This window comes from Ixodes scapularis, unplaced genomic scaffold (genome assembly GCF_016920785.2).
Source record: "Ixodes scapularis isolate PalLabHiFi unplaced genomic scaffold, ASM1692078v2 PGA_scaffold3__209_contigs__length_174095766, whole genome shotgun sequence".
Taxonomy (NCBI): Eukaryota; Metazoa; Arthropoda; class Arachnida; order Ixodida; family Ixodidae; genus Ixodes; species Ixodes scapularis.
In genome coordinates, this window is record NW_024609868.1 from 139390434 (window position 1) to 139403457 (window position 13024).

Below are 13024 nucleotides of genomic sequence, written 5' to 3' on the forward strand. Positions count from 1 at the left end.
TTCCCTCTCCGATGAATACAAAGGTCGCTTTCTTAAAAAGTGGGATCGGAGACAAGTGGGAATCCATTGAAGCGGAACAAGGAGCGTTTCCAGTGAACTCTTCTTTCGACTGCGGAGAGATTTGAAACGGGCGCATCACACTTGTGGGAGGAGCTTCTCCTACCTTCTTGACTTGTAACCGACTATAGCCATGCACCCCGATCAGCTTGTGCTTGAATCGGATAAGATTGGATATTTCAGACTTTGTGTTTCGGAAGAACCTAAACAAGACGTCTCTCATATATTGATTAAACTTAAGCTAGTCTCAGTAATGTTTTAATTAGGTGCTAGGATACTGATTTCCTGAGCCAAGGAAAGCTAACAGCTTCGGTTAAAACCGCAACGGAAACGTTCAAAATCGAGCCACACGTAAAAGAAAAAGAAAATGAACATCTCGACCTAGATGTGCAGAACGCTGGTTTTGTTGTTAACAACGTGATTGTTGGCGGGTGATGGGCAACGCCGTGACGCTATTGACGCTATCGTGGTGATTGACGCCAGTGATGCTCGGCCGTACTACACAGTAAAAGTTTTTACACCTTTAAGGGTGTAAAAGGGGTGTTGTAGCAACTTACACCCTCGGCTACACCTTTTTAACAACCTAAAACTAGGAATACAACCTCATAATTTTACCGAAAAAGGTGCTGTTTCGTGTTACACCCTACATTCAGTGAAGAATGTGAGAAGGGTGTAGAAGAGGGTGCTAAATAAATAATGTGAACTGGTTTTGGAAAGCTTATATATGGCTCTGTACAGAATGTACAGGTAAGATTTCTGCTTGAAAAGCAACATTTGTTAGCAGTCTAGTTTCTTATAATGTCAGTTGTAATTCATGCAAATAGCTGATAATTAAGTGCCTCTTTTGCATACAATTTTTATGTTTGAGAACAAAATTTTATATATGAGTTCATATTTAATTTTCTTACAAATAACTCCATGCTCAGAAATCGGAAAGTAGGGTGAAATGCTCTATACTAGCATTTTTTACAAATATTGAGTGATGGAAGTGTACAGTAAGAAAATCAGTTAGTCTCGAGTTTATATCTGGCAACATGAAATCAAAATATTGTGAAAATGTTTGACAGATATTCATGACATGCTGCTAGAACCTGTCTCATGACCATGTCAACCCGAGTAAAATATTCCTTTGAGAATATGGTGACATGCACAAAAAATCACACACATAAAGAGGCAAATCCCATAATAAACCAGTCCGAGACATCCCATAAAAAATGGCCTACGGTCGTCTATGGGAAATTCAATGGGAGGCTATCACCCCCTGTAGCTTCGCATGGTCGGCCTTAAAAATTTATAGATACAGCTACAGCCAGCTATAGAAAAGTTTAGGGCCCTGTGTCTAAAGTCTCAGGGCTAATAATAATAAAAATAATAATAATAATAATAATAATAATCAATAAGTTAGTGTTTTAACAGTGTCCAGGGACATCCAATTGTTCTTCTTGCGGGCGCAGTGCAATAGAACGAACAAACAGACGCTTGCGCGCTCGCAGTCGCACACATACACGCGCGCACGCACGTACACACGCATGCACACGCGCAAACCCACGCCCGCGCGCAGACGCACACGCACGCACAACCCGAAACGCACACGCGCATGCACGCGGACGCATCCATACGCGTGCGCACAAACACACGCACGCGCATGCACACACGCACACGCAAACAATTACGACGAAGGAAACGTTGCTTGAGTTAGTTTCGGTTTCGGTTTGCACAAAAAAGAAACAACCTAAAGTGTAAATAAAACCTAAGATTTACTCATTTTTTGTAATGTTTTACATTATTATTTTAGTGAAATTCTTATTGTTACTAATATAACTTATTTTGCTTAGTATAGTTCTAAAAAAAATAACAATAAATAAAAAGGAAAAGAGACTCTTGAAGACTGCGCAAGACCATCGCTATCGCAATCAGCTTCCGTTGGGCTCGTTTGAATGGTCGTTGAAGTTCCAGAGGCTTCGGAAATCTCATTTTTTTTACGTTTTAGCCGTTTTAGTGGATATTTTAAATATCTTCCTTACGAATACCGTGTTCAAGAATAACAATCGATGACTGAGAGCTGGGAGACGCTGCGTCTTGGCAACGCCCGTAAGTTCAGAACCGCCCATGCACGACTCGTGCAAACGCCGGTTAGCAACTTTCTTTTGTTTCTGCGAAGTGGGCTGCTGTTTCAAACTTTGTCGTGTACCGTGTGCTTGCTAAGCTATGCTTGATTCTAACTATGCTTCTGCCCTGTGTTATTTCGTTATTTGAAAAGAGCGTATCTTCTTCAAAACCTGTGGCTCGCTCCGCAGTGTGAGAAAGATTCCCGCGCGGCGGAACCTTGGGCATGTTCTTTGCGCCGTTGTGCGGCGCTCGTCCGACGACGCTTGTGAGGAGCGTTCAAGTGCCGTCTGACGGCAGTTCAAGCATTCAGTCGCCGTCCCAAAGTGTTAATCACAGGTCATGCTACTTCTGACATCTTGTCCTAACAGCCGCTCGCCACCGATTTGTTTCATAAGGCGGGAGCGAGAAAAACGTTAGAAGAGCGAGCATGCAGCATGATTTTTTGCATAAGCTAATGCCTGTGCGTAGAGACGTGCGGTCGCTTCGTCATTATTCCGAGGGTAAAAGCGCTAAAAACAACGGACAAACAACGCCCTGTGTTTGTTTCTTTTACTTGTCCGTTGTTTTTACAGGTTTCACCCTCGGAAATTAGGTCTCTTCGCGTTTACCGAACCGGCACACTTTTTAAGTTTACGATTGTGTGATGCAAAAAATAAAAGGAGTTTAGATGTCACGTTTTTTAGTAGTGGCGAAAGCCCTTACAAAAATCAGAGCAGCTAGAAAAAATAAAAACATGAAAAAAGGCGGAAAAAATTAAAGGGGCCCTCCGGAGCTTTCTGCGATCGTCTGTTTGTGTTGTTATATTGCATAGTAGGTGCAAGTTAATATGTATACAAAGTTTTAGATTACAAAACCGTTTATTAAGCAGATGGCAGAAGAAATATATCGGGACTATTTTCTCTTGGAAGACGATCCCCCATTCCCTGCCAATCGCTAAAACTTGACCAATAGAAATGCTGCATCTCGCGGTGAATGCGAACGTTATTATTGCAACACTTTTTAAGCTTGTTGTAAATTAGAGTTTGAGAAAAACGTAAACTGATTGTGGTGCGGGAAACATAGTCCGCAATTATCGCTCCAATACCAGCGAACTATGTTTTCTCCCCGCAAACTTGTTGCTAGTGGGCGATGCGTCGGCTCGTCTGCTTCCCGGGGCGTCTGCAGGCGTGCGTTTGCGGGACACATGTTCCTCCTTCCCGTGGATCCTGACTCCGAAGCCAGCTTTGCGATCCTTAAACGTCAACGAGTCAATCTTTTCCTTGTCATCTGTGGAATGCGACTGCGTATTGCAGTAGCAGCGCGACGGTGCGGTGCGACGAACGACGACTGCCGAGCACAAAGTCCGGGTTCATTGACGACGGTCCGCGCGTGTTCAAGAGATTCCTCCGCGGGTCGGCGGTCGGCCGCGTTGGTGACGCGCAGTGACGCTGGAATCCTTCGCTTGCTATTGGCTGACGCGTAAAGAGATGGCCCTCCCTTTTTCCAAGCTCATCTCAGAAAGGGGGGCGTGCCGTGGACTTTGATAGCAATTTTAGTAGAAAAATCCGCCGCGCATGACCGTAATTTTATGATTTTTAGGATCCTTAGGGCCTGTAGATTGAGTTACCGCCATAAATAGACCATCGCATAACGATCCGGAGGGCCCCTTTAACTAATGTCAAACCTGAATATTTGATGGAGTTCAAAGACTACCACCGTACCAACTCGCCCGGTTATTCTTTCTGTCAAAGAATAATAGCCAATAGTAATAAACAAATAAATGCCAAATATTAATTGGTTACAAAGACGTAATTGGTGCAGTGCAGCCCTACGCTACTCTACTCTTTTGATGATATCAGGTAATGTGTAAATGTATAGGGCAGTTCATAGCAACCATTTATGTCCGACCCATTATATTGAGTTTTTTCTTTATATAAAAGTTATATAAAAAAAAGTGCTTTTCCTAAATTAAGCTGCACCACTGAATGTACAATAGCGTGTAACGTTTATGTATGTTCTCAGCGAAAGAAAAGGATGCATTAAAAAAAGGCCAATCATTTTGTTTCCTCTCTGTTAGAGCTTCTTTCACGTACACGCAAAATGTGGGTGTCTATACGTCTAAAAGAGTGGAATTGACATTTCCTGCAGGGCTGGAAGGCCTGACTCAGTTTGGCTAGCAGCTTGAAACCTATGGGAACCTGGGGAACTGAACCACAAGAGTGAGAGTGACACCCGCCTTGCATTTCCTGAACGATGGCACCATCAGGAAGGGGGAGCTGCCCTAAAGTGAATACAATAGCAGATGGGTCGTTCCAGTGAACCCCTATACAGATGATACCAAGCAGAAAATTATTAATAAATGTGTTATTAAAAACATGGAATGTGAATGGCACGGACAAGAAGGAGGAGATCAACACAGCGCTGTGTTGTGTTCAGATCCTCTGTTCCCATATTCTTCATGATTTATTTTCAATAATTGGCTACTAACTAGTCCAATCATCACCACTAGTCAATAAAAGTATGCTGCTATTTATTAGTATGCATTAACACCGTGCTTGCAGTTGAATCCACAGTCATTTATTAATGGTCAAAAACAAAAAGGAGGGTGCAAGCTAGCTAAACAGGCTAAACACATAATTTATTAAAGACGGGTTCTCTGAAGGATGACACAAACGCAGAGAAGTATCAAGCACAGCTGAGTATTAATGGGCAAAAAATGAATAGGCGACCCAAAAAAGAAAACGCAGGAGAAGACATGAAGTCAGTCTTTACAATTCCTCTTCTGCTTGCCATCACTTTACAAAGGGAATTCCTTCCTGGGTCTTACAGCGTTTTACTGTTCACAACCCCTGACATACCCAAGGACAGTAAACATAAAAAAGCAACCTACTAACATTTGGGTAAATGTGGTTGAACAAACAACAGGGAATGCCTTGAGCTTTCAACCTAGGAAATAAAAAATATGCCCAACATCAAGATTAAAAAAAAAACGACGGACGCATCACACCTGTTTCTAACAAAAATATAGGCCAAGAAACTTCTTCCACTCAATGGCAAAACACAGGGAAGGCACTAATAGATTTCTAGGTTTCATCATTGTTAGTGATTCTTTCAGTATACCCTTGTGGTCACTCTCTTTAGTCAAAATTGTTTCATCATCATCATTAATTAAATCATCATCACAGTTGTGTTCTTTAAATGGGTACGGAAACAAAAATCGAAATATTCAAGTTTCGTTTGGAAGTGAATCAAGTATGAGGGATAATAACCGTAAATGATAATCGCACGTTTGTATTTTGAACGGCGGGCTATATTTTGCGTTCCAAACGGTGCACTCCAGCAAGCGCTCGAAGAGAAGCGAACGGAGAGCGCGATGCGTCAGGGGATATCCGGCGCAAACAAAAGCAGAAAGAAAAGATTCCCCGCGTTCGTGGAGTAGCAAGGCAGGCGTGGTTATCAGCTTTGCCCTCGGTGGCGCTGGCAGCGTTGTGGTGGTGTCAATAGCGTCAGCGCGTTACAACCAAGCCGTTCGAAGTACCCGTGGCGTGACGAGCGTGTGGCTGGCCCACGTGGGCTGGCCCAAGGAGCACGTAGCTTCCACAACACTGTCAGCTTAGGGCTGAACGGGGTGGGGAAAGCAACTTTTGTTCGAGTTTTAAGCGACGGGCTAATCTTCTACGGGGAAAATGGCTGTTTCCGGTTGCACGAACGAGGGTCCGAGAATAAGGGGAGTCCTTCCTTTCCGTCTTCTTGGACCGTTTGGCACAATGCGCGATTTGTGAGTTGAGCCAGATGCGCGTAGGAGACAAGTGATAAGCGAAGCGTGGGTTGCCTGCAATCCCCTGAGACAAACAAAACATGTCACTTGATCTCCAAACAGGAAAGCCTTACATGCTTCGTTTGTGGCAGACCATGATGTTCACAATGGTTCAGCCGTGCAGTGCGATGCTTGGGGCCACTGCTTGCTCACTTAGAGTTCGAGAAAGGGGGGTGCCGTAGCACTTCCCAATTGCCCACGGGGTTATGATGTGGCTTGCAAGGAGCTCTTTTGTATTACTTCATGAAGTGAGTTGTGTTTAGTGTGACTCATTATTTCTTTATCACATGCCTCGTATGTGGTGATGTGGCAATCCCTCTAAGTGAAAAAAGTGTAAATGTGTTCAGTAAACATGATAAGCTGTAAATCATGTAATAATAACATAAGAATATGCAATACCATATATGTTTTTTGTACAATTTACAAGTTCTGTTATGTGTATTGGACACATTCCAATGAAATGTTCACTAGGGTCTATACTTCATTTCACCCTTCGTCCGAGCGCGGCGGACGCTACCAGCCAATCCAGCGTCGGGAGAGCGTCATGTGACCTTGTACTCCACATTACTAAAACGTCGCATGACACTCTCCCGGCGCCAGATTGGCTGGGGTGGCCCAGCATCCACTGGGCCACCCCAGCAGGAGCCCATTTCATGCCAAGCACCCTTTACCAAGGGTGTTCGCAAGCACCCTTTATGAAGGGTGCTTGCCTGAACGCCATAAGGGTGTTAGCCCAGGGACAAACTGATTTACACCCTTAAGTGTGTAAAAACTTTTACTGTGTACTCAAGGCTTCTCTTTCCCATTAGTGCCAGTAAGCTTGTGTAAACTGAAAAATATTGTAACTGAAGAGTAGAGAGTTTTAGTAGATCGCTCCCATGACTCCGATAACGATACCCGATACTCCGCCACCGCCTCCCTTGCGCATGCATAGTATCGTTATCGCGGCTATCGGAGGTATCGGAACGCTCTACTAAAACTCTCTATTGTTGCACTATCCCTTCACCTAAAGTTACTTCTTTTTATTTTTTATTTTTTACTGCTGCACTACCGGGGGATCTTAATGGTGGGACAACATACCATCCCTGAACCCACGACGACTGGAATGGTGGTCGCAACCAGCGTCGTAAGACTTAGTACTCAAAAAGGTCCAATAAATATTGAGCAGACTTGCAGCAGCTTCGCGTGTCATTACTATGTAAAAGTTTCTGGGGTTGAGTTCTCAAACTTGACCTCCCGAAACTCTTGACAGTCTTCTGAGGAACACCCAAATTTTCTGGCAGTCTGTGATAAATTATGTATTAAGTGTCTAACTACAGCCACTTTCGGCCAGTGACTGGCCGGAAGTCAATGGCTAGTGGCTGGCCAAACGTGAATGGCCAGTGGCTGGCCGAAAGTGACTGCCAAAGCTGAATGGCCATTCTCTGGCCTAAAGTGAATGGCCAGCCACTGGACAAAGGTGAATGGCCAGTCACTGGCCTAAAGTGAATGGCCAGTCAGTGGCCTAAAGTGAATGGCCAGCGACTGGCATAAAGTGAATGGCAAGTCACCAGACGAGGACGAAAACACTGCTATTGCCGAGCACTTTGGCCAAGCTTGGGCCATCGAAAATCTGGTTGGCCATAGTACACTTGCCAGCGATGGCCCATTCACAACGTGCTGCTTGGGTTTGCCGTTGTCAGCGATGACACGACACATGACAAAGCTCACGCTCTTCTAGCCACTAAAGCCATAGAAGAGTATGTTGATGAACATTACCCGCTCTTTTCTGAAATAATTTTTGTATCAGACCGAGCGACGGCGCATTTCAAGAACCGCTTCCAATTGCACGAATTATCTCCGAAGCCGTACTCTTTGGCAAGATGGATCTTTTCAGCCACTGGACACGGAAAAAGCGCTTGTGTTGGAGTAGGTGGTGTTCTTAAACACCACGCAACGCTCCCCAACATGAGATATTCTCTCAACTCAACGATTGTCACCGCTAAAGACTTTGTGGAAATGCTGCGTGACAAAGTAACAAATGTCTGCATGTCCCACCTGTCTGCGGAACGGGTTCGAGAGTTTCGTGCGGTGAAGCAAGTAGAGTGGGCCACCGTAAAACCTGTGAGAGGAATCCAGGCATCTCATCTGTGGAAGTCATCATATGCCGAGAGGCCGGATGTATACATGGCCACTTGCGCAACTGAGAGTTTTAAGCTTAGGTATGCATAGTGAGCGAATTTGCAGAGTGGGGCCGTTTTGTTTTTGTGAATTGTGAGCTAAGTAATGGTATTCCAGCCTAAAGTACTTTTAGTGTCAGTTATACTAACCCCTTCTGAAAAAAAGAATTTGAAGAATATAAAATACATGCCATAACTAACACTCAAAATGTTTGGTGCTCTGCGGCAAAGCCGCTATGACGAAGACGTCGGCTCGCTCCGAGTGAAGGTGTGTTGTAGCTTTTCCCGTTTGGAGGTCATATGTTACTCAATGTTTTGCCATCTCAAGTTAGTTCAAGTCACTGCAAAGTGCCAAGGAAAGTTTAAAAAACATAAAAGACGGAGTTATTGAAATACTGACGCCCAATCTTGCCACATTTCGAGAAATCAGCTGCATTTCCGCGTTAATAACAAGAAGACAATTAAGGGTAGGCATATTATCTCTCTACATTTATAAAGATTATTTATAGGCGCGCATTTTGATATGTTTTGTGAAGTATTATGACAAATGGTTTATTTGCAAAAAAAAAATTGTGAATATATTCTCTGAAACGCGTTTTTATGCCATGTTTGATAGTTTTGTTTGCATGGAAATAATTTATTGATATTTTTACTTTTTTGTGTATGTGTTGTATATCTTTTGTAAAATGCATTAAAAAAGTTATGGTGACGTGAAAGCTTTGATTAGAAAATTAGGACTGCGCAAAGTAGCATAGTGAAATCTTCTCGATTTCCACGCCACGAGCTTCTCTATTTTATATCTCAGCGAAGAAAATTGTTACGGCGTTCATATATAGCTTAATGTTCATCCCAAGAACATGGCTTTCATATATATTTTTAACAAAAATATCAAAATTATGACCCGGACCATCATTGCATGAAATGACGTGGAATCACCCCGGAGTCAAATACGCACACACAACACAAACCCACATCGGCAAAAGGGGGGGTTCTCGCTTCGGCGTAGTTGCCCATGCCTTCCGGTCTCTGGTCTGCCGCATGGAAAAGAGTCGGCCGCGTCTGTTTTCTTTGCCGATGACAGGCGCGGCACCTGCAAAAGCGACAAATCGCGCTCCGCCGGGGTCCTCTCCGACAGAGTGTTCGGGGGTACTCAGACCATGGGGAGAACTATCGCCTCCCCCACCCCACGGCGGCTTCGCGCAGTGTTGCCAGATGGTCCCACCAAAAACCGCCAAATGACTAGGAGGTATAGCCCAAATATAGCCAAAGCCATAAAAAATATAGCCCAAACTAGCCGAGACCAAACGCAATTATTTTTAAGCCTTATATATTCACAATTTCTCACACTCATACAAAACTCGCTATAAACTCTGTTTCAACCCTCAGATGCAGCACCTTTTGTGTACATTAAGTTACCTGTAAATTTTTCAAAAAAGCTTCGGAAGGATGAAAATCCGTACAAAACTGGCCCTTCCTTAGGTTTTCATAAGTACAAAACACACGAAGACGGCTTGATTGTGAAGCCCGGGAGATATGATCATACAGTAAAAGAACAAAATACAGAAGCAGAACCGTCAAACACTGGGTGTTTCAAACCGGAACACCAATATCTCAGGTCCTTACTAATACCCAACCCGCCTCTTCTTCTTTGTGAAGAATATTAGTGTCACCCATTCATGTTCACAATATTTCTGATTGTGTTCTCCTTTTTTGGGGTGGACAGCGACTGGAAGGTAGTCATGTGTTTAGCGGTGAAACTGCGGACTTCTCATTCTTACAAACTTAGGTGCCTAAGGATTGTCACAATGGGCACCAAAGCAGCATTTGGAGGGTTCAATCTACGTCCGGGCAGAGCCATATGCGTCCGGGTTGAAGGCGCGCGACCGGACATGTGGTAATAGTGAAATCTGTTTGGTTTGCTCCACTCCGCTGTAGGGAGACTGCTTGAACTCTGGAAGTATTGCTTCACTACGCATTGTGAAAACAGCGAAGTTTGTAGAAGTTTGAAGCCTTTCTCCTTCCTCTCTCTCCTTTAGATTAGCCAAAAGAGAAACAATTTTTTTTTTCGGAACTGATTAAAAGTTTGAAAATTAACTAGCCGAACCTCAAAGTTCGGCGTCGAACCTGAGGTTCGCCAAAAGTTCGCTGCATTTTTAAAATAGCCCCAAAATAGCCACATAGCCAACCACGAAATTTTGACGCCAACTAGAAAAAAATGTAGCCCAATTTGGCTATATATTGCCCAATCTGGCAACACTGGCTTCGCGAGACGGTCCGTTTTAACTTTCGCCCTGCTGGTGTCCAAGAACGCCTGACAGGGGGGGGGGGGGGGGTACGGTGACGCATCTCGAAGGCCTCGATAATTTCGCGTCCGCGTCCGTCCAAGCTCCAACAGACATCGGTTCTCCTTCCCTCGTTTCCCCCCCCTTCCAGAGGGGGAACTTGCCTCTCTTCGTTTACAACTTTAGTCCTGACCTCCTTCCTCTTGTTAGGTTCCGTTCATCTTCCTCCTTTCTGAAGTCCCTCCTTTTCTCCTTTGCCTGATAAGGTTTCCCTTTTCCCCTTCCCCTGCGCCTCATAAGGCGCCTGTCCTCCTCGCCCTCTTGGGAGACTGTCCACTTCAAAGTATTCTCTGCATCCTAGAGATAGAGAGACAGAAAGAGGGACCCGGATTAATTTGGGGGGACACTGTACCTATTTGTAGAGGTTCACCGTTTGTAAAATTTTGCTTCAGAAGGTGTCGCCTAAGGAAGATGTCGAAGGAAGAACCGCGCTCCATTCTTGATGGTAATTCTTTTTCAACCTATTGAAGACTCGCTTACGCCTAACAGTAATACATTAAAAGCAAAATGCTAATTTTCTACGAAAGTTATTTGCAGGGTCTAGAACGTCCACATCTAATTTCAAGCTGCATCTAACTGTGAGTACTCGATTATTCATTTCGAAATCATTCTTGTGCATTTGTCTAGACTGACTTATGTCATGTTTTTGTCTTCATTTTCTACCCTAGCCGGTGCATCCAAACAAGGCAGCGGAATATGACAAGTATATGCAGAGGCCTAAAAAAGTTTGTAGCGGACGCAAAGCGCAGAATGGAGGAGAGCGATCTCAGAAATGTGGCAGCCAAAAGAGGCTTCAGAACTTCGTGAACGTTCCTGCACGCGTAAACCAAAGCAAGTTCGATCAGCTTCTACAAAACGTGGTACTAAAAACTATGCTACCTCTGCAGTTCGTGGACGAAGAGCCGTTCCAGGAATTCGTGAAAGGTGATATGCAATGGCTTTGCTGTCATTTGTACCGCAAAACATTAATAATATTTTTATCAACCTTAATCAATATATATTGCTTTTCATTTGTTTTTAGGGATGTGCCCCACAGTTACGGTGATATCGCGAAGGACTCTGTCTCGAAGAATTCATGAAAATTTGAGCGGAAGGTCAGCGCCATTCGGTGTGCACTGCAGTCTGCTACGTATGTGTGCACCACCGCAGATGTCTGGTCGTCGAGAACGAGGAGTTTCATGGGCACTGCAGCTCACTGGGTGAGACACATCGCAACTGCCTTACATGCTTTCGGGGTGACCTGTCTTCATTTGTCGAACTCAATACTCTCGTGAGTCGTGTCCTACATAAAAACAATTCCTAAGAAATGCCATTCCGGAACACTCTGTTGATGCAGGGAATTCACTTCGGTCATATCATGGACACATCTACTCCTAAAATAGCATCTTGAGTAAATGTTTTTGTTTATTTATTTAGGTAACTTCTACTATGCGGCTTTTACGTCTGTCCGCATATGTTTTCGAGATTTTCTCAGAATCCTAGTTGACGGCTATAGTTGCTTTGCGGCATTCCTGAATAACGGTTACTTGTCCTAAATGTTGAGTTCAATTGAAGATTATTTTAAGAAAGCTTGACAAGTATTGTACATTTTCAGGTTTCACCTCATACCCTTAAGCGAGAGTCGGTGTCTTTGGCTTGGAAGCGGTTTCTAGGAATCCATTCGTACGACTGCGTGGCCGACATGCTTGCGGATATTTACGGGGACGTCGGTTAGGACACCGACAAGGTTGTAGGAACTGTAACCGACAATGGAAGCAATTTCTTCAAGGCGTTTCAAGAATGCGGCGTTGATAGCCAATCAGAAGGTAAGTTTGTTACACAGTCGCAACCCAGGTAGCACACTTGCTTTGTTTAGCTGGGGCCAGGATTGGCACTTATCTGTGATAGCTTGGCCACGACTGCCCAGCCATTTACGTCTGTGTGCCAGCCTGGCGTTTCACAGTCTTTTCTTGCCCCAGAAAGCCACGGAACTACCAGGGAACGTCTTTTTTTGTTGACCAATCAATTTCCTTGGTCATCTCATTGATGGCCAGGGTGAACAGGCCGCTGCCAGTATTTGATGTAGCCTAACTGTCTATTGACTTTCCTTGGTCAGAGATGGCCAAGGTAGCAATGCCTCTGCCTAGCTTTGAGGTTCCATGGTGGTTCATAGGAATTCCCTGGTCCACTCAATACAAGCAACAGCCAGTGTTCGAGCATGTTGCCAGATCGAAGATAGGGTTAGACAGGGAATTGCCGATATCCAATGTTCCTTGGCTCAAGCTCGTATTTCATTGGACCCAGAATGCCCGCTGCAAGCCACTGTAACTCTATAGTTCGTTCAACTTTTTACTTTTTTTTTTAATTCGTATGAGCGTTCTGTTAACATATTTTTGGTACTTTGTGGCACGAGCCCTTGTACTAGAAAGCGACGGCTCAGTGCAAGAAGTCTGTTTTACCTAGAGACATAAAAAAGGACACGTTTACCCCGTTTAAAAAGAAAAAAAAAAGCTATTTGAAAACAGTTTGGCTATGAACAGGCCAAACCCGAAATGAACTGGTTGGAGTGGAATTGAACCGGA